We start from the raw sequence: 26468 nt of genomic DNA on the forward strand, positions 1-26468 counted from the left end.
GACGATTAAGTCTACTCACTATTCAGTTGGAGGTGGCTGCCTGAAGCACTTTTTGTTAAGAAAGATTCTGAAGCTACAACACAGGAAGGGGAGTGTATCCTGACCAATGAGCAACAGTCACCTTCGGTACAGGAAGGATGAGTGGCAGCAGAGATTCCCCACACATGCTCTGCCTGTCAAACGCTCATTTTATAGGCTAATAACTGAGACCAGAGAGACCAAGTGAATTTTGATGTTTCCACAGTTTGTACTAAAGCTGAGACTACTGCTTTTATTGCTTTATTTCCTGTGCTCCCTTTACAGTTCACTTTGCTGGACCACACGGACTCTAAAGCAATCATTCCTCTTATTTATCCTTACATAGTTCCCTTCTAAGAAGTGTGAATCAGTGACCCACTCTCTTAGATCAGCTTCAAAACTTGCAAAGTCATGTAACATGCTCTATCTGAAATAACTGTAAAATACTTATCAAAGAATAGCTTTACATGATATTCTAAACAACTACTTGACTTAGGTGTTATTTCCCATGTAAGAAGTGAATATTGTTACTAAGCATTATTTTATATCGAATTTATTAAAGGCCCCAATTTTGGCCAGCCTGTTTCCATGGGCTCTGGAGGGCTTCATTGAGAAGAGACGTATGGAGAAGTTGGGATTGCTCTTTCTCTGAGAAGTATAGAGCAAGTTGAGAGGGTGTTGAGAAAGGGACTGGGAGAGCAGAAATAATGTTGTACAGGAAAAATGATGAGAGTGGCAAGAGTAATAAAGATGTGTATTTATTAAATATATATTTTTGTGGCAGAATAAAAGTTCATTGCAGAATTGGACCTAAGGTTATTCTAAGAGGGTCTTTTCATAATTTTTCCCCCACCATGGGTGAAACTTTGATGATGCTTAACTCACTGTGTTGTTCTAAGACATCATTAAAAACATGTGGAAATTACTGGCTATAGTAGAGACCATACAATGTTTTTTTGTCAAATAATTTCAGTAGACTGATGGGCATTCTTTTCCTGGGAAACCACTCTCAGCCTCAGCTCACCTTTTCCTCCAGTATAGGCCCTATACTATACAGTGTACCCTACCCAACAGATCCACACAGAGCCTCAACTCAGAGCAAGTGATACATGGGAAGCAGAGATTAAGTTGATCAGAATTTTTGAGAGACACTTTGTTAGACTGACCACATAACCCAATTTTCTCAGGACAATCCTGTTTTCATCTATTGCTGCAGTAACACTATTAATATCCTCCCCTTTCACTCTCAAAGTTTGGATGATAAATTATATGACCATCCTACCATTTATATTTTTGTATCTCTCCCTTTATGTTCTTTTCTTCTTTTGGTATCTTTCTCTCTCACTCACACTTACTCTTTTTTCCTATCATGTATATCAATCTCATCGCATTTCAAGTCCCTTTACTTATGAAATGTTTCTTTCTCTTCATCATTTCCTCCACACTTTCTCCCTATCAAACAGCTATCCCTACTTCTTGTTCTTCACTCCTTCTTATTCTATTTTCTTCCTTCCTCAATGCCCATCTCTTTCTGTCCCTATATCTTCATCTCTGTCTCTCTTCTACATTCTCCTCCTTCCTGCCTCTTATTTCCATCTCTGCCCTAGTTCTAGTATTTCCATCTGTATCACATACAGTGGAGTCTGGGAGAAGCATCCTTATGAGTGGACCAGTTGTCTTAGTTTAATTTTGGTCTGCAGATATGGGCCCAGGAATACAGGTGGCCTCATAGGAGGATGAGTAATGACATGAAAATAATATATTTGTCACAGCTTGCTAGCAACAGAGGAAAGTTTAAAATAGGATTTGAAAAGCAGGGGTGGCCCAAACCCAGAATAGATGGCCTCAAAGCACTGATGATTTTAAATTTTATTTTATTTGCCAAAGGGCTGGGGTAAGGTTACTCACACTTCACTGCAGGCTCACCCTCCTTCCGGAATGTAATCACAGAGCAGCAGCATCATAAAAATAGAAAGAGCTTATGCATCCATTTGTCACCCCTTAGGATACAGCTAATCAGAGCATCCCTGAGCGACAGCCAGGGAGCAGGGACATTAAAACAAATTTGTTGGTGCCACACAACAATTGAGTTCAGGGTTAGAAGAGAGGGAAGGATGGTTCTATGACTTGAGATGAGGCATATGACTCAAAAGGGTTTGCATCTTCCTAAAATGTGAACACATGTGACTCTAAACTCTACACACTGACCTAGAAGTCAGGAAGGCAGGCTGTATCTTCCTATCAGTAGGATATAGGATTTGGCTGCTGACTCTGGCCATTTTCAAGTTTCCTAGAGAAGATAAGGGACCACCCAAGGTGACTTAGGTGATATTGGGTAGCTCAGATATGAACCCAGATTTGCCCACTTTCTATGATAACACACTATTTGTAATGAAGAACTGAAGGCAAATGTCTGAGGCTCAAAGAATATTAGATTTGAAAAAGACCCAAGGACCTAAATTAATATTTCTCAAACTTTAATGTGCAAACAAATTACCTATGGATACTGTTCAAAAGGCAGATTCTGATTCAGTAGGTATGGCTGGAATTCTGCAATTCTCATAAATTACCAGGAGCTGCTGATTTGACTTTTGTCTACAGAACACATTTTGAAGAGCAAGGACCTAAGATGCTTCAATCTTTTTACTCATGTGAGAAAGACTTCAGAAAGAGGATGACTTGTCCAGGATCACCATATGCACTGCTAACAGAGGCAGACTAGACAGTTTTTACTTGTATGTTGTATCATTCTCACTAGCACAACCCCTGGAGTCAGACAAGTCCAAATACAAACACAGGTCTACCCCACCAGCAGGTTTTAACCTCTCAGTTTCTTCACCCATGAAATGGAATAAATAATTCCTCTACCTCACCAAATTTTTATAAGAATTAAATGAGAAAATAGATAATAAATTGATTGGCATAGTGTCTGGCACATAGTATATATTTTCATAAAATAGTCTTCCTGTTTCTTACTACATTCAGGTAAAACTAATGATGAACAGAACTGTCAAAAAAACACAATAAAAATTACTAGATACTAAAGGGAAGAGAATGGCATTACTCACAGACAACTTGCTCTTCCTTCTAAGCATTTAACAACCGAATAATATAACCAAATTTCTAAATTTAAAGTTTCTGGTCTTAAGGACTACAGCACATAATTTTGCACATTGATCTAGGTACAAGTCTAGCAGCCACCATTCACATCATAGTTACCACAAAATTGCATATTCATCACAACTTTCTGGCAGGGAGCAGTATGCAGAATAAGAGGAAACTTTTTTCTGATTTGCACAAAGGTCCCTTTGGACTAGCATTGGTGCTGCCTTTATTAACCCTCTAGGTATGCTCGCCAAGGGGACTGTATAATATTGTAAGCATACTGCTTAATCTTCCTCTCTCTTGGCTCCTTGTCTGTCCTCAGAGACACAGGAAAAATTGTTTTAAAGATTTTTACGAGTCAAATGCCCATTGCTCGTCTTCACAAATCAAGGAAAAATTTAATTATCTCACCTCTACTACTCACCCCACTTTCTCCCACTCAGTTCTCAAAAAAAAAAAAAAAAAAAAAAACTCCTTGACCACAGTTGACTATGAGATCAATCTCACTCAACAAGTTAAGACCCACTCACAACTAAGATGTTAAGGATTCCCTCCAACTTACCTGTAGTATGAAGACAAAATATCCATAACCACATTAATTATAGCATATATTGCACAGAAATTATACATATATAATATTAACATCTCAGTGAGATTAATTTTCTCACTGAGATTATGAGTAAACACTGGAGGATGTTAGAAGATTTGGGGACCCAATAATATAAAAAATTCTGTCCTCAGGTACAGATAGATCTCCCTGTATGGTGTCCATACTGTTAAAAACAAGTCCCCAGAAAGTCGCTGATGATAAGCCCCACATCACCAAACTGAGACTTAACTACAGTTTCCGCTCTCTCAGAAATGGAATCTTAACCCAGTCAATTGGGAATCTTCTGATTAGCACTAGATGGGTCATCTGCATTACACAGCCCTGCCATTCCCTAAAGGAAAGTAACTATACGCTAACCGATCCACTTTTTTTGCATAGTATAACTTCCTTGTTCTCGCTTCCTTCTGCTGTAAAAGTCATTCATTTTGTATAGCTCCTCGAAGCTCCTTCCTCTCTTCTAGACTGGATGATGCCCAATGTGAATTTATTTTTGCTCAGATAAACTCTTAGAACTTTTAACATGTCTCAGTTTATCTTTTAACACTACAATGCAATATAATGTTTTCATTAGTTGAGTACACATTTGCTCCAAACCCCGATAAAGAACTCTAGTAAGCTGAACATTATTAGTGCAATTTTGCATCACAGTCAACCAACATTTTGTGGTCTCCACCATAGCTAATTCTTTTCGCATGGTTTTCCATTAATTCTCACAACAACATTGTGAATTGGGCATTATTAACATTTCACCACTGATGCAACAGTATCTCAGAGAGGTAAAAACATCTTGCTTAAGATCACCAGCATGTAAGTTGTAGGGCCAGGATCCCAAACCAGATCTCTAGGACCCTTCTTTGTTATATTTTTATTTTTTGTAGATTAGGGCATCCTAGAGATTTGAAGAGACTCATCAGAGCCTAAATGGGTGGGTCACAGATGTTCCAACTTCTTCCCCACAGTCCATGCCACCTGGCACCACCTGGTCCTATGATCCACTGCCAGGTGGAAAGGCCACCTCATTCCATAACAATCAGAGCCTGGAATGAAAGCAGTGAAGTAGACAGCTGCCCTTTCCTGTGTTCTGTTTTCATTGCAATTGCTGCTGAGATAATCAGATGTTCCTTCCAAGTGATAATTTTTGGTTTGTTTACGCTGGCCATTTGAGGCCCAAGCTAGGTTGTGGTTGGCAAGATGTGAATTCAGCAGGGTAGCTGGTGACATCTTAGAGTGGGGAGGCAAAATCAGCACCAAGAGGTATTCAAAGCCAGCAATGAGCAGCAGGTAAGGTTCAGATTTTTCTAACATTCAAGAGGAGAAGGAAAGTCCCAGATCTCAGGCATTTACTCTGAAAATTTCAAGTTCTATTATCAAGACCAGAAGGACCACCAGTTGTAGGCTCAGAAAACCCGACAGTACCTCCCTTACCCTCTCTTGGTCTTCTCTTATCTGTAAGAGAGAAAGCTAATGAATAATTTTGCTATAATCATTAAGCTAGAAAGTGTATTCATCTATTTGAAATATAGATATCTATTGAGTGTTTCTATGTATCAGGCACTGGGCTAGTTGCAGCAGAGACAATGGAGAATAAGACAAACATGGTAGTTATTCACCTAGAGGTCAGAGTTCTCTGAACATCACAGGTAAGGAACAATGGTTATTTGCACTATAATGTGATAGTAGACAGTACTATTAAAATTCTCCTTGAACCTCTTTTCATTCTGCTTCTAGGATGCTATGATCACAGTTTCTCCTATTTCATTGATCTCTTCATATTTCCAAACACAAAAGACCTTTAAAATGGCCTAAAAAGTCCTACAAGGTCTGGCTCTATTATCTCTCATTGCTCTCCTCTTCACTGGGTTCACTCTGGTCTCGTGATTGAATACTGCTAAGCAGGCTCCCCTGCCTCAGGTTTAATGTGCTTTCTTGTCTTCTGCTAGAAATGCTCTCACTCTAAGAATCTGCATGGAATCATCTTTGTCCCTCAGCTTTGTGCTCTACTTTCACTTTTTCAGCATGTCCTTCCCCAACCACGCTACTTAAAAGTGCAACTCTCTTCCCACAATCACCACACATCCCTTGCATTATTCTTCCCCCAGTCAGTTATCACCACATGAGACACTTTATGTAACAAACAATTATATGGTAAACTAATAACTATAAATTCATGCTCAATAAGGAGAGGGGTCTTCACCTGATTTCATTCAAGGCTGTATCTCCAAATACAGGTATAGGCCCTGGCATATAGTAGGTGTTTGATAAATATTTATCAAATGCAGATATGGATGGGTGAATGAATGAAAGAATGAGTATAGTGTTTAACAGGAGGACCAAAACTTGTCTTGGATTATTAGGGATTTTAAGGTTTTTGTTTAGCTGTAAAAAAAAAAGTTATGTAGCTTTTATAGTATTTAATAACCTCAATTATAATTACAATTATTATTACCATTAGTGGAGTTATTAGTAGGTTGATGTGGAATCTGCTTTAAGTAAGTAAATTGAATCAATTTCATGCTGACTGCATTTCCTTTCCCCCCTCAATCATGGTACCAATCATTCAGTGTGATAACATGAATTTCCTCCATGGAGAAAAATACCTTTTTCTCTCTAATGTACACTGTGCACAACCAAGTGGGGCTCTCAAATACATTTGACAATATAACTAAAATATGTGGTGTCCTAATAGGGATCATTAAAGCTAGGAGAAGTTTATTAACATTGCATATATTGTAGATTTTGCCATGTACCTTTTGAAAAAAGATGTGTTATACATTTGATTAGACTCAGAAAAGCCACACAACAGAGGTTAATCTTGTTTTGCATCCATCTCATTCATTCTAAGGACAGTTCCAAAACATATTATGTATATTTAATAAGCTGTACAATGCCCTTGTGAACTGGGCACAGACCTTAACCTTATTGCACAAGAAAAGATAGTGGTTTGTTGTGGAAACCAAATGCCCAAGTTGGGAATGAAACTGAGATCCAAAATTGCCATGGAAGCATTATTGTACACCTCCTGGAAATTCTGCTTTCATTTTCAACAATGCACAAGTCAGTTGGAGGGATGATGGGTTTCTCTTTGTGATACATATTTGTGTCTCACTGTTATGCCTTTTAAATTATCATGGGACACCAATCTGGTATGCTTGCCCAATAAAGAATCATTGTGACTTAGTATAGGGGCATCAGTAATGGAGAAATGATTAATAGATTTTACTTCAGTTCTGTATTACAGCCAAAATCTTCTGAATAATTCATTTATAACTTCCTCATTCTACACCTGTAGGCATCCAAAAGGAGAAAAAATAAACAGAAATCAAAGGCTCAGTTAAACATTACCACTGAGTAGAAATATCACTTAAGAATACACAGCCCTTCAGTCTTGAAAATTTTCTGTTGAAATCTACTAATTTGACTTGCCAGGTGATCATGAACAATTCTGATTTTCTTTTATTTTCTCTTTTTATTGAAGTATAATTGACCTATAACATCATGTTAGTTCCAGGTGCACAATAGAGTGAGTTGATATTTCTGTATCTTACAAAATGACCATCATGCCAAGTCTAGTTACCATCTGTCACCATACAAAGAAAGTTATGACAATATTACTGACTTTATTCCCCATACTGTGCATTTCATCCACATTACTCATTTATTTTATAACTGGAAGTTTGTACTCACCTATTTTATTTTTTAGTCCTAATAGTGTTTTGGTGGCGTCTTTAGGATTTTATATGTAGTATCATGACATCTGCAAACAATGACAGATTTACTCCTTCCTTTCCAATTTGGATTATTTTTATTTCTTTTTCTTGCTTAACTGATGTGGCTAGAACATCCAATACTGTGTTGAAATAAAGTGGCAAGAGTAGGCATCCTTGTCTCATTCCTGATCTTAAAGGAAATGCTTTTAGCTTTTCACCACTGAGTATGATGTTAGCTGTGGGTTTGTCATATATGGTCTTCATTATGTTGAAGTATGTTCCCTCTGTACCCACTTTATTGAGACTTTTAACCATAAATGGATGTTAATTTTTACTCAAAATGATGTGTTAAAACAGTATTCCAGAACATTATTCTTCATAAGTATCATCCCTTTTCATAGTTATCATACAAAATATAGTGATCCATGGAGAGGTCTAGCGTGTCTATCCAGTCAAATTATAAAGAGAAATCCCAGAATGAGGGTTAGAATAAAACCATGACCCAGGAAGGGAGGTTCTTGGAGAACACACCTCTGCTAATTTTTATGTCTGTATGTGTATGTGTGTTTTTGTGTATGTGGGTACATATATGTGTGTGTGTGTGTATATATATATATATATACACACACACACACATATATGTTTTTATTCTGAGATTAGTTTTTGTGATTTAAGCCTTCATTAATAATATTAAATGCTATTTTTAAAAATACTAGCTTATATTTTCAAAGTATTTTAAAGCTCTAACATACTAAATTTAAATAATAGTTAATATTAATGTTTACTATTAATGGCTAATCTTAAAAAAACACATAGGAATGTGTGTAAAAGAATATCTGTAAAGGAATATTCCAGTTCCTTTTTTAAAACCTAGAGAGCACTTGTAACATATTTAAGTAATCACTGAACTACGCTCAATGGATTAGATGTGGCAGTAAATGTCTCAGTAATTCAATTCTGGCAGTTTACTATCATCATCACTCTTGGACCTATTGTGATCTCAGCTCTTTGGGGGTAGTAATACTACAGAGTTCCTTGTCCTCAGCTTCTGCAGAGTGGGAGGAGAGAGAAGGTTGGAAAAGTCTACTATTTCAAATGCCTACAGAACATGTACCTTCATATTTATAGGGAAATCAGTAGTCTCAAGCCCCTACATGGTTATTACTTTTTGGACTTTTTTTGGTTTTTTGTGGTACGCGGGCCTCTCACTGCTGTGGCCTCTCCCGCTGCGGAGCACAGGCTCCAGACACGCAGGCTCAGCAGCCATGGCTCACGGGCCCAGCTGCTCTGCGGCATGTGGGATCTTCCTGGACTGGGGCACGAACCCATGTCCCCTGCATCGGCAGGCGGACTCTCAACCATTGCGCCACCCGGGAAGCCCTACTTTTAGGACTTTATCAACTACAACTTCCTGCCTCATCCAGTCCACTCAAGTCACCTGGACTCTTGATGTTATGCATCAAAAAGAACAAGTACACTTCTGCTTCAAGACCTTTCTTGCTCAGATTGCCAATACTAACTTCAGTCGGCTCCCATGTCACCTTGTTAAGGAAATGTGCCCTGATCACCACCACCAACTGCTACCCCAGGCCTCCCTTTCCCTTTCCTTTATTTTATTAGTCTCTATAGAACTTACACCCACCCAACGTATGATATATGACCTCTACTATTTGCTTACTGACCACTGTACCCTACTATAATGGTAGGCATCACAAAGTCAGGGGAATTTTCTGTTTTATTTACTATTTACTGTTTTTATAGTTTACTGTTATGTGCACAGAGCCTCTAACAGTGTCTGGCACATAGTAGGTGTTCTTTGATATCTGTTAAATGAAATGATGCATATAAATAAATAAACCAGTGTGATAAGTTCAGGTGATGATATGTGCTCTAAAGAAATAAATGAACAGTGGTATAAAAAAACAATTGGGCATTATTTAGACAAGGCGCTAAGGAAAAGTTTTTCAGAGCATTTGAGATAAGACCTGAAATGATGACAAGGAGCAATCCTTGGAAGAAATAGGAACAGAACATTCCACACAGAAGAAGAGAGTCTGCTGAGAACCTAAGTGGGGAGGGAGTGAGCTCAAATTGTTTGAGGGGCAGAAAGAAGGCCAGGGTGGCTTATGTGTAGAGAACAGTAGAAGAACAGAATGAGTAGAAGATAAGGGTAGACAGGAAGACAGGGGCCAGACAGTATAGGACCCCATGAACCATGGTAAGAAGATGAATTTGATTTTCAGTGTAGTGGGAAGGTTTTATTTACCTATATGTGTAGGCAAATCATGGAAGTTGTATGATATTGCAGCAATGGAGATGAAAATAAAAATAATAATAAAGCTTCCCCTCATTTAAAACTAAAATTGCCTTTTAAAATTCAGGACCAACCAATCAAAACAATTTTATCAGGCTTAACGTTTTGGGTTTAAAAGAATGATATTTACTTACACAGATATACTAATACTGAATAATCTTCAAACCACCTGACCCGCTTTTTTACAGACTTACTCAGAAGAGTGTTGCCTACCAATCCCACTTGAATATCAGTGTATTTTAATTTTTCTCATACTTAAGAGATTCTAGTCAGCTTCCTTTACGAAACTGAAAAACTTCACTGTTCATCATATTCACTGTTCTACAGTTTCAGGCTGTTTTTTTTTTTTTTTTTCCACCTTGCATGAAAAGTATGTCCAACATGCTCATCTAATTTACTCTACTACTGAAGAATTTTCAGAACCAATTAAATGTTTACACTGTTCAAAATCAGATGATTAAAACTAATAATGTTAAGATTCCTTCAGTGAAGAAAATAATGCTAAAACAAACAAACAAAAAGCCTTGAAACCCAGCAGAAGGTACTTATGGAGACATCCGTATCTTGGTAAATAAACACTAAAGTGTCAGGAGTATAGAGAAAATTAGAAGAATTGGATTCCTTTGAAAATAGCATAGAGTTCCTGATACTGTTATTTTTTGTTTTATTTATTTATTTATTTTAGGTTTTTTTGTTTAATATCTTTTTTGGAGTATAATTGCTTTACAGTGTTGTGTCAGTTTCTGCTGTATAACAAAGTGAATCAGCTATATGCATATGTATATCCCCATACCCCCTCCCTCTCTCTTGCATCTCCCTCCCACCCTCCTTATCCCACCCCTCTAGGTGGTCGCACCGAGCTGATCTCCCTGTGCCATGCAGCTGCTTCCCACTAGCTAGCTATTTTACATTTGGTAGTGTATATACGTCAATGCTACTCTCTTACTTCGTCCCAGCTTACCCTTCTCCCTCCCCATGTCCTCAAGTCCACTCTCTACGTCTGTGTCCTTATTCCTGTCCTGCCCCTAGGTTCATGAGAAACTTTTTTTTTTTAGATTCCATATATATGTGTTAACATACAGTATTTGTTTTTCTCTTTCTGACTTACATCACTCTGTATGACAGACTCTAGGTCCATCCACCTCACTACAAATAACTCAATTTCATTCCTTTTTACGGCTGAGTAATATTCCATTGTATAAATGTGTCACATCTTCTTTATCCATTCATCTGTCGATGGACACTTAGGTTGCTTCTATGTCCTGGCTATTGTAAATAGTGCTGCAATGAACGTTGTAGTACATGCTGATACTGTTATTTTTAAGAAGTTGGAAGCCAACAATCCTAGTGAGTGAAAATGACTGAGAAGATTAGGTGTGTGAGTGTGCCATGTGTATGTAACACCTTCCCTTATTTCTTTCATTACTGCCCATTAATCCATGTGTAGATACTACCTATGAGGTCACTCAACCTATGACCAACAATATAGACCTATTCTATATCTTTGGCACTTTATACCTTACCAAAATTCATCACATATACCATCTTGCCTAACATGAGAACTAAGTGGTTTTGTTCTTATTAGCAACAGAAAATTCCCATGAATAATTGTGGGAAAGAGAAAAAATAAAGTTGCTACCAAAGGGTAAGCCTATAACACACTTAGGGCCCACATCTTGGTCTCTAATATAATCCACCAACTAACAAAACAAACATACAAACAAACAAAACAACACGACTCTTGGAGAAGAGGCTGATTCTTTGGCTCAGGCATGATTTATACAAGGTGAGCCTGAAGCATCTTGTAATGGCAGCAAGTAAAAAAGGGCTCAAGAGGAAGAAACAACAACAACAAAAAACTATGATGAGAGTACAGTCATCCTCCAGTATCCACAGGAGATTTGTTCTAGGAACCACTGCGAGTACCAAAATCCACAGATGCTCAAATCCCTTATATAAAATAGCATAGAATCTGCATATAACCTATGCACATCTTTCTGTATACTTTAAATCAGTTTTCGTTTTTGGAACTTTCTGGAATTTTTTTCCATATATTTTTCACCAGCAGTTAATTGGTTGCAACCACAGATGTGGGATACAGAGGGCTGACTGTATTTCAAAGGGACACAAGAGCCAACTGAAAGGGCCCCCACTGGTTAAAGCTGGAAAACATTTAGCAACAAAATAAACAAAGTCATATCGGATCACAACCCCAAGTGTAAAATGAATATTCATGAGTCAACAGTGGTACAAATAAAGATTGAATACATAGATTAATGGGAGAAAAAAGGCAGGCCTTCCATGCAGAAGAATGTTAAATAACTTATGTAGACCCTCTGTCATCCTAGCTCCCTCCACATTAAGTGTGTACTGCACGTAGCAGACTTCCTTGGAAAGGGAAAGATCGGAACTTGCCAGAGGAGAGACCTGGCAAACTTGACCTCAGCTGGTTGATCAGGATCAACATCAGTAATGATTTATGTTGAGAGCATGTCCCTTTGATATGTTATGATAAAAATGGCACTTTACCTCTGCGATCTTGCTCCCCCAAACATATATCTCCATCTAATCCTGAGAAAAACATCAGAGAAATCCAAATTGAGAGACATCCTACAAAATACTTGATCAGTTCTCCTCAAATCTGTCAAGGTCACAGTGGTCTTAGCTTGGATTGCCATAACAAAATTCTATAACATGAGTGCCTTAAAAACAGACAATAGTTTTCTCACTGTTCTGCAGGCTAGAAGTCTGCAATCAGGGTACCAGCATGGTTGAGTTCTGGTGAGATTCTCTTTCTGGCTTGCAGACAGTCGCCTTCTCACTGATTCCCATGAGGGCGGGGTGGGGGTTGGTGAGAGAGAGAGAACGCAAACTCTCTGGCGTCTCTTCTTTTGAGAACACCAATTCTATCATGAGGGCCCCACATTCCTGACCTCATCTAAACCAAATTACCTCCCAAAGGCCCCATCCAAATATCAACACAATGGGTGCCAGGGCTTCACCATATCAATTTTGAGAGAGACATAATTAATTCAGTTCATAGTAGTCATTGAAAAGAAGAAAAACTGGATAAACTGTGATAGCCAAGAGGAACCTAAGGAGGTATGATGACTAAATGTACTGTTGTACCTTGGATGGGATCCTGGAACAGGAAAAGGAAATTAGGTAAAAACTAAGGAAATCTAATGTATGAACAGTAGTTGATAACAATGTATAAATATCAGTTCATCGATTATTACAAATGTACCATACTAATGAAAAATGTTATTAATAGGAGAAACTGGCTGTGGGGTGTATAAGAATTCTGTGGACTCTCTCTGTAAATTTTTTGTAATTCTAAAACTCTTCTAAAAAATAAAGCTTATCTTTTAAAGTACAAAATTAGAAGGTCATTTTAAAAGCCCAAACCAGGATATGCTAGTTAACTGCAGATCCTCTTCTCATTACAAACCATAATCCCTTTTAAATATCCTGTCTAATCTATCTGCTTTGAGACCATTAGGTGGCAGAGGTCTCTACAGGTTAATTAAGTTGTTGTCATGTGTGTGTTTTTAAGCATTTGCATTTGCACGCTATGTACTCTTTCTATATTTTTATTCTGTTTGGCCATTTCAACCTTTGCCCTCCATTTTACCATTACAAAGTGCTGGTTAAATGGGAAAAGTCCAATTGGCCCTTTCTGCAGCCCTTATTATTAGGTAGACCTGGTACTGTATAATCTTTATCACTGTGCAGCCATCGGCTAATTAATCTGTGTAATATTCTTCTGACAGGACTATTCAAGTCACTTTTTTTACAGCATAGAAAACTAAAAGCTAAGTGACTTTTCCAACCCTTCCTTGTAAGTTCATTAGGATGTTAACTAAATTCTTAATCCAAAAGTTCTAACATAGGCAAAAGAGGATGCTGGACTTAGAGGAAAATATTCTAGGTCATCCCCTTCAAACATTTACAATTTTCCCCTCAATGTATTTGATGGGTCATTCCAGGCTCTCTTGGAATATTTCCAATACTGAAGAACTGGCTGTCTCATAAGGTAGCTCAAGAGAGAGGTCACTAAAAATGGAAATAGAACTTGCTGTCACTGTCATTACTGCTGTTATTAGGCAGCACTTCTTGGTACTGACCTGAAATATGCTTCCCCTATTACTTCAGTTCTGTGGATCTAGTTGTGCTGCTCAGAGCAATACAACGTTAAGTCTACTTTTGAGGTAGTTGGAGGTTGCAAGAGGACCTTCGTCTATACAGAAGACAGTGAGAGTCTAACTCCACCTCTGAAGCCATCAGAAGATAAAGATAATTTAAGAAAAAAGAATTTAAATCACTGATTAAAGAACAACACCAGGAAACAGTAATACAAAATAATTAATACTCAGACATATGCTTCTAAATTACCGAATTTGAAGATATTCTTTGTAGTTGCGTTTGTCACACCAGTGAATCAAAGGTGATCTGGCTCTATATCAATAGAAAAGTGGCTGAATAAATTACACATTTCCCTAGAATATCTCAGGAATGACACACTCAAAACAGATAACTGTGACTTGATTGCCTCCTTCTAGGGAAGGGAAGGAAATCATTAAAGACAGATGGAAAGAGGCTTGAATTTCATGGTATACCCTTTGTTCTCATTAGATTTTATACTTTTGCATGCCTTAAATATTTTAAAATTGCTTACTTCATTTAAAAATTAACTGGGAATTTATGCAATGTATAGACAATAGGTAAATGTTTGGAAACGTACACAATTATGAAGAGAGAAAAATATCCTGCATTAAAGCATGATTTAAAATCTTGGCTGTTGATCATATTTTGATAATTTACATCTAAGTCTTCTGGATATATTTTAAGTAACTTAACTCATGCTATATATTTTAATTTTACCCTAATTTATTGGCTTAGCATCCATCTTATGTACACACATTTTTTTCACTTCACTACAAAATCATTATCAGTATATATTTTTTTAAATTTATTTTTGGCTGCGTTGGATCTTTGTTGCTGCGTGTGGGCTTCCTCTAGTTGAGTCAAGCGGGGGCTACTCTTCTTTGCGGTGAGCGGGCTTCTCACTGCGGTGGCTTCTCTTGTTGCGGAACACAGGCTCTAGGTGCACGGGCTTCAGTAGTTGTGGCTTGTGGGCTCTAGAGAGCAGGCTCAGTAGTTGTGGTGCATGGGCTTAGTTGCTCTGCGATATGTGGGATCTTCTCGGACCAGGGCTCGAACTCATGTCCCCTGCATTGGCAGGCGGATTCTTAACCACTGCACCACAGGGAACTCCCTAAACTTATTATAAGTATTTTAATGGGTACCTGATATTTCAAAAGAATGTGTGACCAATAAATTAATATTTTATTCTTTATAGAACTGGCTCCATAATGCTTTATTTATTCTAAATACTTTGTCCTCATTTCAACAATCTTCACAGCATCTTCACCAGGAGCAGACTCCATCTCAAGGAACCACTTTCTTTGCTCATCTACAAGAAGCAACTCTTCATTCGTGAAATTTTATCATGAGATTGCAGCAATTCAGTCACATCTTCAGGCTTCACTTCTAATTCTAGTTTTGCTGCTATTTCCACCACATCTGTGGTTACTTTCTAACTAGAGTCTTGAACTCCTCAAAGTCATCCATGAAGGTTGGAGTCAACTTCTTCCAAACTCCTGTTAATGTTGATATTTTGACATCTTCCCATGAATCATGAATGTTCTTAATGGCATTTAGAATGGTGAATCCTTTCCAGAAGGTTTTCAGTTAACTTTGTGCAGATCCATCAGAGGAATCACTATCTATGGCAGCTGTAGCATTACAAAATGTATTTCTTAAATAAAAGAATTGAATGTCGAGATTACTCCTTGATCCATGTGCTGCAGAATGGATGTTGTGTTAGCAGGTATAAAAATAACATTAATCTCATTGTACATCTTCATCAGAGTTCTTGGGTGACCAGGTGCGCTGCCAATGAACACCAATAGTTTGAAAGGAATCTTTTTTTCTGAGCATAGCTCTCAACAGTAGGCTTAAAATACTCTATAAACCATGCTGTAAATAGATGTGCTGTCATTCAGGCTTTGATTCTCCACTTATAGAGCACAGGCAGAGTAGTAGGCTTAGAATAGTTCTTAAGGGCCCTAGGATTTTTGAAATGGTAACTGAACACTGACTTCAAATCACCCGCTGCATTAACCCGTAACAAGAGAGTCAGCTTCTCCTTTGAAGCATTGAAGCCAGGCACTGACTTTTCCTCTCTAGCTATGAAAGTCCTAAATGGCACCCTCTTCCGATATAAGGCTGTTTCATCTACATTTAAAACCTGTTCTTTAGTGTAGCCACCTTTATCATTATCTTAGCTAGGTCTTCTGGATAACTTGCTGCAGCTTCTGCATCAGCACCTGCTTCTTCACCTTGCATTTTTATGTTATGGAGACAGCTTCTTTACTTTAGCTTCATGAGCCAACCTCTGCTAGCTTGAAGCTTTTGTTCTGCAGCTTCTTCAGATCTCTCAGCCTTCACAGAATTGAAGAGCGATTGGGCCTTCCTCTACATTAGGTTTTGTCTTAAGGGAATGTTGTGGCTGGCATGATCCTCTGTTAAGACCACTTAAACTTTCTCCATATCAGCAAGAAGGCTGTTTTGTTTTCTTATCATTTGTGTGTTCACTACCACAGCACTTTTAATTTCCTTCAAGAACTTTTCCTTTGCATTCACCCCTTGTCTAACTGTTGGGTGTAAGAGGCCTACCTTTTGGCCTATCTCAGCTTTTGATATGCCTTCTTCACTGACCCTAATTATTTATAGCTTTAAAGTGAGAGATGTGTGACTCTTCCTTTCACTTGAACACTTAGAGGCCGTTGTAGGGTTATTAATTGGCCTAATCTTAATATTGTTTTGTCTCAGGGAATAGGGAGGCCAGAAGAGAGAGAGAGAGACGGCTGAATGTCCGGTCAGTGGAGCAGTCAGAGCACACAAAACATTTATCAATTAAGTTCACAGTCTTATGTGGGTGTGTGTTAAGGCACCCCTAAACAATTACAAAAGTAACATGAAAGATCACAGATCACCATAACAAAGGTAATAGTAATGAAAATGTTTGAAATATTGCGAGAATTACCAAAATGCAGAGACATGAAGTGAGCAAATGCTGTTGGAAAAGTGATGCCAACAGACTTGCTCGATGCAGGGCTGCCACACACCTTCAATTTGTAAAACAACAGCATATCTGCAAAGTGCAGTAGAGCAAAGCACAATACAAGGTATGCCTTTACTTGCTGCACTTATATTTTCTTTTCTTATTGAAAAATGTAGCCATGGTCTTCCTCCTTTTCTTTTGTGAAATGGCTCCTGGGTCCTTTCCTGTAGATTTATTTTAGTTTAACAACTCTCCCATTTCTTCATTTGTTATTTGTAACAAAAATCTTAAAACCTAAAATGTCCTTGGTATCCTGAAACGGCTGCATGATTCTTCTAAAACCATTTCTATTTCTCCTCTTCAATGTTATTAACCTGAAAACATAATCTATGAGAGTGACTTGTGTAGCAGTTAAATCAGTTCTCTTTTCTTAAAACTCACTTTGCCAACTGACAGGGCATATGCATCTCTGAAGTCTTTATTGCACTTCCTGCCATGACTCGTCCATCCCTCTCATAAAATGCTTTCAGCACCCATCTTCAGGTGGAGTCATTAAGACAATCATTTCGACCAGCCAGCCAATCTCCTCTACCCAGAATCTCATCTGCTACTGCGTTGCTGGCTCCCTCAGACCTGTTAAACATTTCCCTGGTTTTATTAGAACTAATTGCTTTCACACTAACCGGACTGGCTCACCTCTTGATCTTTACCTCCCAGGATACATAATACCAATATGTTCTCTACTCCTCTGACTCTTACTTATTAATGAATAGATAGAAGCTAGAGATGATAGGAAGTCCCAGTGCTGTGCTTCTCTTTGTGAGACTCTGATGAATCTCCTAACTGGACTTGGCACGCTAGAATTATCACCATATCCCAGTGCTGCCTTTCTCATTGGATGCAGGTGGCATTAGCAGATAGTGTCTCTTATCTAGGCTCTTCTCTGGGCTTCATTACATTTAAACTTTCTCCAAGAAAACAGAACACACTGAGGGAAGAAATACATGTAAAACCTGCTAAATCTTGTACTTAAGATTTTTTGTTGGTTTGTTTGGAGATGGTACATTTCCTTTTTAACTTGACCCTAGGTTTCATATCAGAGCTAAGAGAGCCATGATTTGATGTCACATTTTTATTTCTGAGAGAGGGTAGTAAAAGGGATCAGAGCATGTCTCCCTATTTCAAAAAGTCTGCAGAGGAAGGCAGTTCCCCTCTGATGTCCACACCCAAAAATCAAAAGGGATCTACTGAAATATCACATAAATCCACGGAAAAAAAAGGACTCCTGAAAAAAAGAATACACTCCTGTTTTATTTTTTTAATTGAAGTATGGTTAATTTACAATGTTGTGTCAGTTTCAGGTGTACAGCAAAGTAATTCAGTAATATATATATGTGTGTATATATATGCACATATATTTTTTCCAGATTCTTTTCCATTATAGGTTTTTACAAGATATTGAGTAGAGTTCCCTGTGCTATAGAGTAGGTCCTTGTTTACCTATTTTATATATAGTAGTGTGTATATGTTAATCCCGAACTCCTAGTTTATCTCGCTCCACCTGCACTATCCCCTTTGGTAACCATAAGTTTGTTTTCTATGTCCGTGAGTAAAAGACTTCTGTTTGTTTGGTCAGAGGAATGATACTGTCTAGAAAATATGAGTGTTTAGTTCATCACATTTATTAAGACATGTAGACAGAGTAGAACATTTGACTGATCTTTTTCTGTTTTATTGTTGTTTCCTGAACTTTCCATATCAAAGTCATTCAAAGAATCTAAACCAACGTGTCAAAACTAGAGAGAGAAAAACCACACTCCAAAACTAGAGAGAAGCCCGTGCACTGTAACAAGACATCCACATGCCTCAATGAAGATCCCACCTGCTGCAACTGAGACCCGACACAGCCAAAAAAATAGAGTCAGAATCCAGATCTATGTCACTTAAATCTTTCCCTTATGTTCATTTTATACTCTTCTGGTATTTATTTGGATTCTTTATTTCCACTTTCTTAGTCAGTTTAGAAACATATTGATAATTTTGTCCTCATGATCATCTCCTATTAAATTTTCAAATTAAATACTCATTAAATGTGCCTAATTTTAAGTAGGTCCCAATTCTTCCCATAGCTGCAGCCCCTTAGCCTCAAACAAAGAAGTTTTTAAGAAGCCCTGTCCCTATTCTTAACTCTACTTCTAAATTTTCTGGGTCTTTGTTTCTTTATTTGTCTGTTAATGAGGTTGAATCTTTACATCATTTAAGGAAATACCTATCACTGTCACACACAAACCCAAAATATATGATGGATCAAACGTTATAGAAATTTATTTCTTACCCAAATAACCTCAAAAATTGACTTTCCAAATCGATGGGCATCTCGTAGATGCAATATCTTTCCATGTTGTACTTCTGTGATTGCCAATCATGCTTTCCAAAGATGTCTTGCTTATTTGCATGAAAGGGAATGGGAAAGAGCATGGAGCCTTACTTACCCTTAAGAGGGTTTCATGGGCTCAGCCTAGAGTAGCACATGTCAATTCTTTTCATGTTCCACTGGCTAGTACTCAATGACACAAACACAAATAATGGAAGGAATGCTGGAAAATGTGTGCTCAGGAAGAAGAAATGTTTTGGTAAAGTGCTACAGTTACAGTGCCTATAAAAGTTCCACCTCCCTTCTCATATTCTGAAACTGTAGGATAAGTAGGACTGTATAAAATATTTGATAAGGTATAGGGCTTTATTTTGGATATCTACAAGACAATATTTTTAAATTTTTTCTTTACTATTTCTGTTTTTCTATTTTACTGTCCCTTAGATAGAACTCTCACCATTGGAATGACATACATAGACTAGTCCTATACTATTCAAAAGAGAATTCTTTGACCCAAATCAACTTCTCTTCCTGCATCCAGCTAGTCTGCTTCTATTATCACCCTCTTAGCTCCTATTTTTTGGTTGTGCTGTAGCTGACAAATCTTTGGGATTCTCATAATTTATTCTTAAACCCATTTCCTTTGGATTCTATGGATTTTAATTTTATAACTTTCCCTTCAGGCAGTTTCTAGCTCATTCTATTTTTTTTTCCTTAAAGTTCATCGAGCCAACAATACCTGATATGATTTCCAGTGACAATGTCAAACTTAATTATAGAACCATCATCGTGTCTTATCACTGCAACCTCCTTTAACGGCACTGATGGCACCAGTGTTTTACTCAAGACAAAGTCAAGAATAGCTCCTTGTCTTGTAAGCTTTAGTGTGAACTGTTCCCCAAACCAATTGTCTATGGCACTGTGGAATTAGTTCCACACACTATGCCCCAATATGACATTCATCATGTCCATTTTATTGCAGCCCATTGTTTCCTCAACATTTTGAATTTGCCACCACTTCTGGTTTGTTCATTTCCTTTGCCTTGTGGACGGTGATTTAGTGGAATAATACGCAACTGGGTTAGAACTCTAGCTCTGTGTCACTTACAGGATGTGTGACCTTCAAGATGTCATTTAACATTTATGAGACTCTGTTTTTTCATTTGCAGAACAAAAAAGGACAATTACACCTGCTCTGTGGTGCTATTTTGACTATCATATGGGATTATACATGTAAAAAGGCCATCACATTTCCTGGAAATAAGAGGCATTGAATGATTTTTCTCTTTCTTCTCCTTGGTTGAAGAGGCCCATAAAACCAATATCATAGGTTCAATTTCTGTATGCCTTATGGCAGTACACCAAAATTAGATGTTATCAATGAAACCGGATTGAGTTATTCCAATATATTATTAGGTTTGGAAGGATTCTAATTTTGTGTAACCTCTTACCTACAACTGTATGCTGGGACTTTTTTTGTGAACTGTAAGGAACACAAAGGTAGGTCTAAAGGTCTATACTCAAAATGAGTTTATAATTTAGGAGGGAGAATTGGATGCCAGCCAATAATTATAAAAGGGAGGGCTTATTTCTGATAAGTGAGAAGCAAGTAGGGTTTCTTGGAGGATATTTTATTTAATTTCAGCCTTGATGAACTAGTAGAATTTTGGCAGGTGGGTATAGGAAATACTATATGCACAGGGTGTTTTTTTTTTTTGGTGGTACGCGGGCCTCTCACTGTTGTGGCCTCTCCCATTGTGGAGCACAGGCTCCAGACGCGGACGCGCAGGCTCAGCGGCCATGGCCCATGGGCCCAGCTGCTCCGCGGCATGCGGGATCCTCACAGACTGGGGCACAAACCCGTGTCCCCCGCATCGGCAGGCAGACTCTCAACCACTGCGCCACCAGGGAAGCCCAGGGTGTTTAATTAAGGTTTAATTCAGGTGGGATTGTTTGAACCTCAAGTTGTATACTCTCGTGTGATAGGAAAAACCTTCAACATTGCCTCTGTTCTTCACCAGAAACTCCATTATAGGATAGATATAAAGGACAGAAATTTGCCATCCTTATTAAATTTTAACAATCAAAGTTTCAAAATTAATACTTTCACAGTGCACTCAGATCAGCCCTTCTCTGAAGGACATTTTTCACCCAAGAATGGAGTAGATCTGCTCCTTCCTTGTTACAGCAGTGCTTGGTCATAGTTATATATGCTCTATTTATGTATCTGTCCCCCCATGTGTTATGAATTCATTTATTATTTACTGAGTATCTACTCTGTGCCAGATATTTCTACAGGAACAAAAGAGACAGAGATTCCTGCCCTCATGAAGGGTACATTCTAATGTGTAGAGACAGACAATAAGCATAATGAATAAAATACATATACACATTATGCCACAAGGTAATATAACCTAGGAAATAAAGGAAAAGGAGAGGGAGATAAAGATACCAGAGAGAGTTTCAGTGGAGCAAACAGTCTGCAGTTTTTAAAGAAGGGCAACAGGGCAGGTATCCTTGAGGAGAACATTTCATTAGACTTCAGGAAGTGAAAGAATTACCCTTCCAAATATCACTGAAAAGAGAATTCTGGGCAAAGAGAACAAGTACAAAGCTCCTAAGTTATGACTATGCCTCGTGTGTTGCCAAACAGCTAAAAGGCCAGACAGCCTAGAGAAAAAATGAGCAAGGATAAAGTAGTAGGAAGTGATAAAACATTATCTTGGGCAATAACATGGTGATGAAGCTGGGAAGAGTGAAAGGACCTTGTAGATGATAATATGGACTTTACTTTTACTGTGAATGAAGTGTGGAGCCAGGACAGCATTTTAAACAGTGAAGCTACACAGTATGACTTATATTCTTAAATAATTATTCCTACATTGTAGTGAAATTATATTGGTTGGGTATGGCAAGAGAAGGCAAGTACAGCAGGCTAAGGCAGTAATCCAGGTGAGAGATGGTAGTGATGTGGTGATGCAAACCAGGATGGTAGAATGGATTTTGGACTTATTGTGATGGTAGAGCCAATGGGATTTGTGATATAGCTACTGAATGTGGTAGAGTAAAGAGAGAGGAAAGCCAAGGATAAATCCAAGGAAGAAAACCTTTCCAACTTAGATGGAAAAGCCTATGTGAATAACAGATTTGGAGGAAAAGATTAGTTCAGTTTTGGACTTTCAGTTTGCAATATCAATTCTATATTTAGTTGTACATACTGAGTAGGCAGATGGATAGATATGGATCAGAGGGCAAGAGAAAAGTCTAAACTAAATATATAAATTTGGACGTCTTCAACAGCAAGACAGCATTTTAATACAGGTGGCTACATGAGATCACCAAGAAAGTGGTGCTGATAAAGAAGAAAAGGTCAAGGAATGAGCCCTTAGATACTTGAACCATTAAAAGGTAGGAAAGAAGGAGAGGAACTGGTAAAATAAATTATGTAGCAGAAACCAGTGGAAAATTATGTAGTAGTAGCAAGAGGAAAATCAGCAGAGGGATATAGCAAGACAGGTAACAAGTGACAAGAAGCAGCAAAAGGGAGGAACTGGGTAAATACCTATGAAAGAACAGGTAGGCTGAGAACTGACCCCTGGCTTTGTTAACATGGAGGAGGTCTCTGGTGAACTTGCACAAACATCTTTAATAAAACCATGAAGGCAAAGACCACACTGGAGTGAGTTCAAGAGTAAACAGGAGGAGAGCTTCCCTGATGGTGCAGTGGCTGGGAGTCCGCCTGCCAATGCAGGGGACAAGGGTTCAAGCCCTGGTCTGGGAAGATCCCACATGCCGCGGAGCAACTAAGCCCGTGTGTCACAACTACTGAGCCTGTGCTCTAGAGCCCATGAGCCACAACTATTGAGCCCATGTGCCACAACTACTGAGCCCACGTGCTGCAACTACTGAAGCCAGCGTGCCTAGAGCTCCATAACAAGAGAAGCCACCACAAGGAGAAGCCTGCACACCGCAACGAAGAGTAGCCCCTGCTCGCCTCAACTAGAGAAAGCCTGCACACAGCGACGAAGACCCAATGCAGCCAAAAATAAGTAAAATTAAATCTTCAAAAAAAAAAAAGAGTAAATAGGAAGAGAGAGATCAAAGACAACAAGTCTCAGCACCTTCTTTTGAACATATTTTATCCTAAGGGAAACAAAAAAACAGGGCATAAGTTGAGTCTTCATTGTCACCTCACAGAATTTTCATCGCAGCTAGAACAATGCAGTCACTAACAAAATGGTTTTGGATGAAGGAATAAAGAAAACAGAGATGATGTTAACTAAATTCAACCTCTTTGGCTCTAGGAGAGTGTTTGGTTAATGCCTTCTCCTCAGCACCCACGTGCATTCAGATGTCCCAAACTATAAATCCCATTAAAAAAAAATAAAGCTGTCTGTTAAAAATATTAAAAGTAAGTTATTTTTATGCTGACACATAATTTTTAGATTCTCATTGAACCTCGAGTGCCTTGTACAGCTGCCTCTAACTGATCTCCTTCTGTCCATGTTCTTACTCCTCTAGTTCAGCTTGCAAAAGCTGCCTGATGAACCTTTTCCTAGGCCCTGCTTCACTTACAGCATCTCTGCGTTACCTCAAGAATAAACTTTATAGTTGTTGTCTCCATCCAGTGCTTCAGCCAAATGAAACGATGCTTCTCCCCCATCCCAGGAATACTCTGATTTCCCATCATCAAATTTTAACTCATTCTGTTCCCTCTTTTCTACTCCTTTTCTTTTAAAAATCTAACTATCTCTAAATAATTCATTACAATGACCTCTCTCCATTAAGTCTCTCCTCATTCCACAAAGTTTTCAAAATGCCCAAACTCCCACAGAATTTTATGAGAACTTTTTGGGTGACCATTCTTGTCATTCTATTATATGTATTATAATTATACTGTATGCATTATATGTATTATATACTATATGTATTATATGTATTATGTACCATATTATATACTATATGTTTTATATGTACTATTTGTATTATGTATTATATACTATATGTATTATAGTTATACTATATGTATATAGTTATTGGTATAGTTACTCATCCAGTCACTATTCATGTTTAAATATAAATAAGATACTGTTATTTAACTCATTTTTTCTCTAATTTTTTAAGGGCAGATTTAAAACTTAGGTTCGTTATTAAAACCATGGTCATGGAATCCAGATTCTCACTCTATAACCAAATGTTTTCATCTCTTTTCTTTAACCTACAAAAATTAGACTACAGGAACAGAAAAAAAAATTATGAATCTTTAGAATTATGATGCTATAAAATATTAATATAGTAACACTAATTATTAATAGTAATATACTACTTTATAGTTTAATAATATTACTATATGCTAGGTATTCTTCTAAACTCTTAAACTGCCAATGATCCTGACCTCCTGATACTAATGCACTTGTGTAGTTCCCTCCTGTACCGAATACGGTTGACCTTGTAACCAATGGGATATTGCAGAAATCACGTTGGATGGCATCTAACATGAGGTCTTTTTTTTTTTTTTTTTTTTTTTTTGTGTGTGGTACGCGGGCCTCTCACTGTTGTGGCCTCTCCCGTTGCGGAGCACAGGCTCTGGACGCACAGGCTCAGCGGCCATGGCTCACGGGCCTAGCCGCTCCACGGCATGTGGGATCTTCCCGGATTGGGGCACGAACCCGTGTCCCCTGCATCGGCAGGCGGACTCTCAACGACTGCGCCACCAGGGAAGCCCTAACATGAGGTCTTAAAAGATGTTGGGACTTTGGCCTTGATCCCCTTTGGATCACTCACTCTGGGAGAAGCCAGCTGCCATAGCAAGGGGACGTTCAAGCAGCCTATGGAGGAGACTATGTAAGATGAAGTCAAGGCCTCCTGCCAATGGCCATTACCAATTTGCTGGCCATATGAGGGACCTACCTTGGAAGCAAATCCTTCAGCCCCAATCAAGATTTCAGATGACTGGAATTCCAGTCACCATATTGACTGCAACCTTGTGAGAGATTCTGTGACAGAAACACCCAGCCAGTTCTCTCCAATATTTCTCATGCATGCAAACTGTAATAGATATTAAATGTTTACTGTTGTTTTAAGCCTTTATGTTTGGGGATAATTTGTTATACAAACATGGATAACTAATCCATCTGCTATTCCTTTGGCTCACTCTGTGACTTTGGGTAGATGGCATAACGTTAAACTTCTAAATTAACAAAAGGATTGAAACAGAGCATAACAATGAATCCTTGTACATTGAATGCTCTGTAATCATACACGTCCTACGTCACCATATATCAGGGAAAATAATTCAATATTCCCTGAGAATAGCCTTTGTCAATGACCATTCATTTACTCTGCAGTGACCTTTTGCCATGTCTAACTCACTGGTCTTTAATGGTTTTTGATATATTGCCCAATCCATCCATAAACCCACCCCCAGAATGTTATATGAGGCTGGCATAATGTTAACTCTTTAAACCACAGTGGAAGCAAATGCTAATTTATGCTGTCTTTTATTCCCTACATAATTTTGATTTCAATGCTCCATCTTGACCATATCAATATAATTTTGCTACTAGCAATTGAAAACAAAAAGCAAATGTTTCATTTCTCCTCTTGGCCAACTAAAGGGGAATGCTTACAGCTCTAGGCCTTGGTATGAATGGAAGGATTTATGATTGACTTTGTAGGAGAAATAATTTAATATATTGGAAAGCACTGGGTTTGAAAGTCTAGAGATCTGGTTGCTGGTTTCTACCCTGTCACTACCAACCTGAAAGTCTTTGGCTAGTTTTTTTTTGTTTTTTGTTTTTGTTTTGTGTGTATGTGTGGCAGACTAGAACAAGCTATTCCAACACTTTTAGTTTTTTATTTGATTTTTTTAAGTTATCAACTAAAAGTGTTGGAATAGCTTGTTCTAGTCTGCCACACACATACAGTAATTGGGAACATACTGAGTTCTAAGTTAATTTACAGTACAAGCGGGTTCAATGGTAACAGCACGTTTATTAACACATAACTTGCAGTCCATAGCCCATAGTCAATGGAACAATGTAAGGCTTACTTCTAAATCTTTATGTATATGAATACAGAATAAAGGGCAGTGGAGTTGGATTCGAACATTGGGTACTAGTGGGATCAAAACGGACTCTTGATTTCATGACAGGAAGGCGATTTCAGAATAGCACAGGCAGAATTACCTAAGAACAGATATTTGGATTCCT

General features: G+C 38.1%; 1 long non-coding RNA gene across 1 annotated transcript; it reads left to right on the forward strand.

Annotated features, from left to right (window-relative positions):
• The first annotated feature begins 5281 nt into the window (after nucleotides 1-5281).
• LOC132522767 (uncharacterized) lies at nucleotides 5282-25340 on the forward strand. The gene is made up of 2 exons (XR_009541325.1): nucleotides 5282-5373; nucleotides 24841-25340. It is a non-coding gene; the product is annotated as an uncharacterized LOC132522767 (long non-coding RNA).
• Nucleotides 25341-26468: the final 1128 nt, after the last annotated feature.

The sequence above is a fragment of the Lagenorhynchus albirostris genome, chromosome 7 (genome assembly GCF_949774975.1).
Source record: "Lagenorhynchus albirostris chromosome 7, mLagAlb1.1, whole genome shotgun sequence".
NCBI lineage: Eukaryota > Metazoa > Chordata > Mammalia > Artiodactyla > Delphinidae > Lagenorhynchus > Lagenorhynchus albirostris.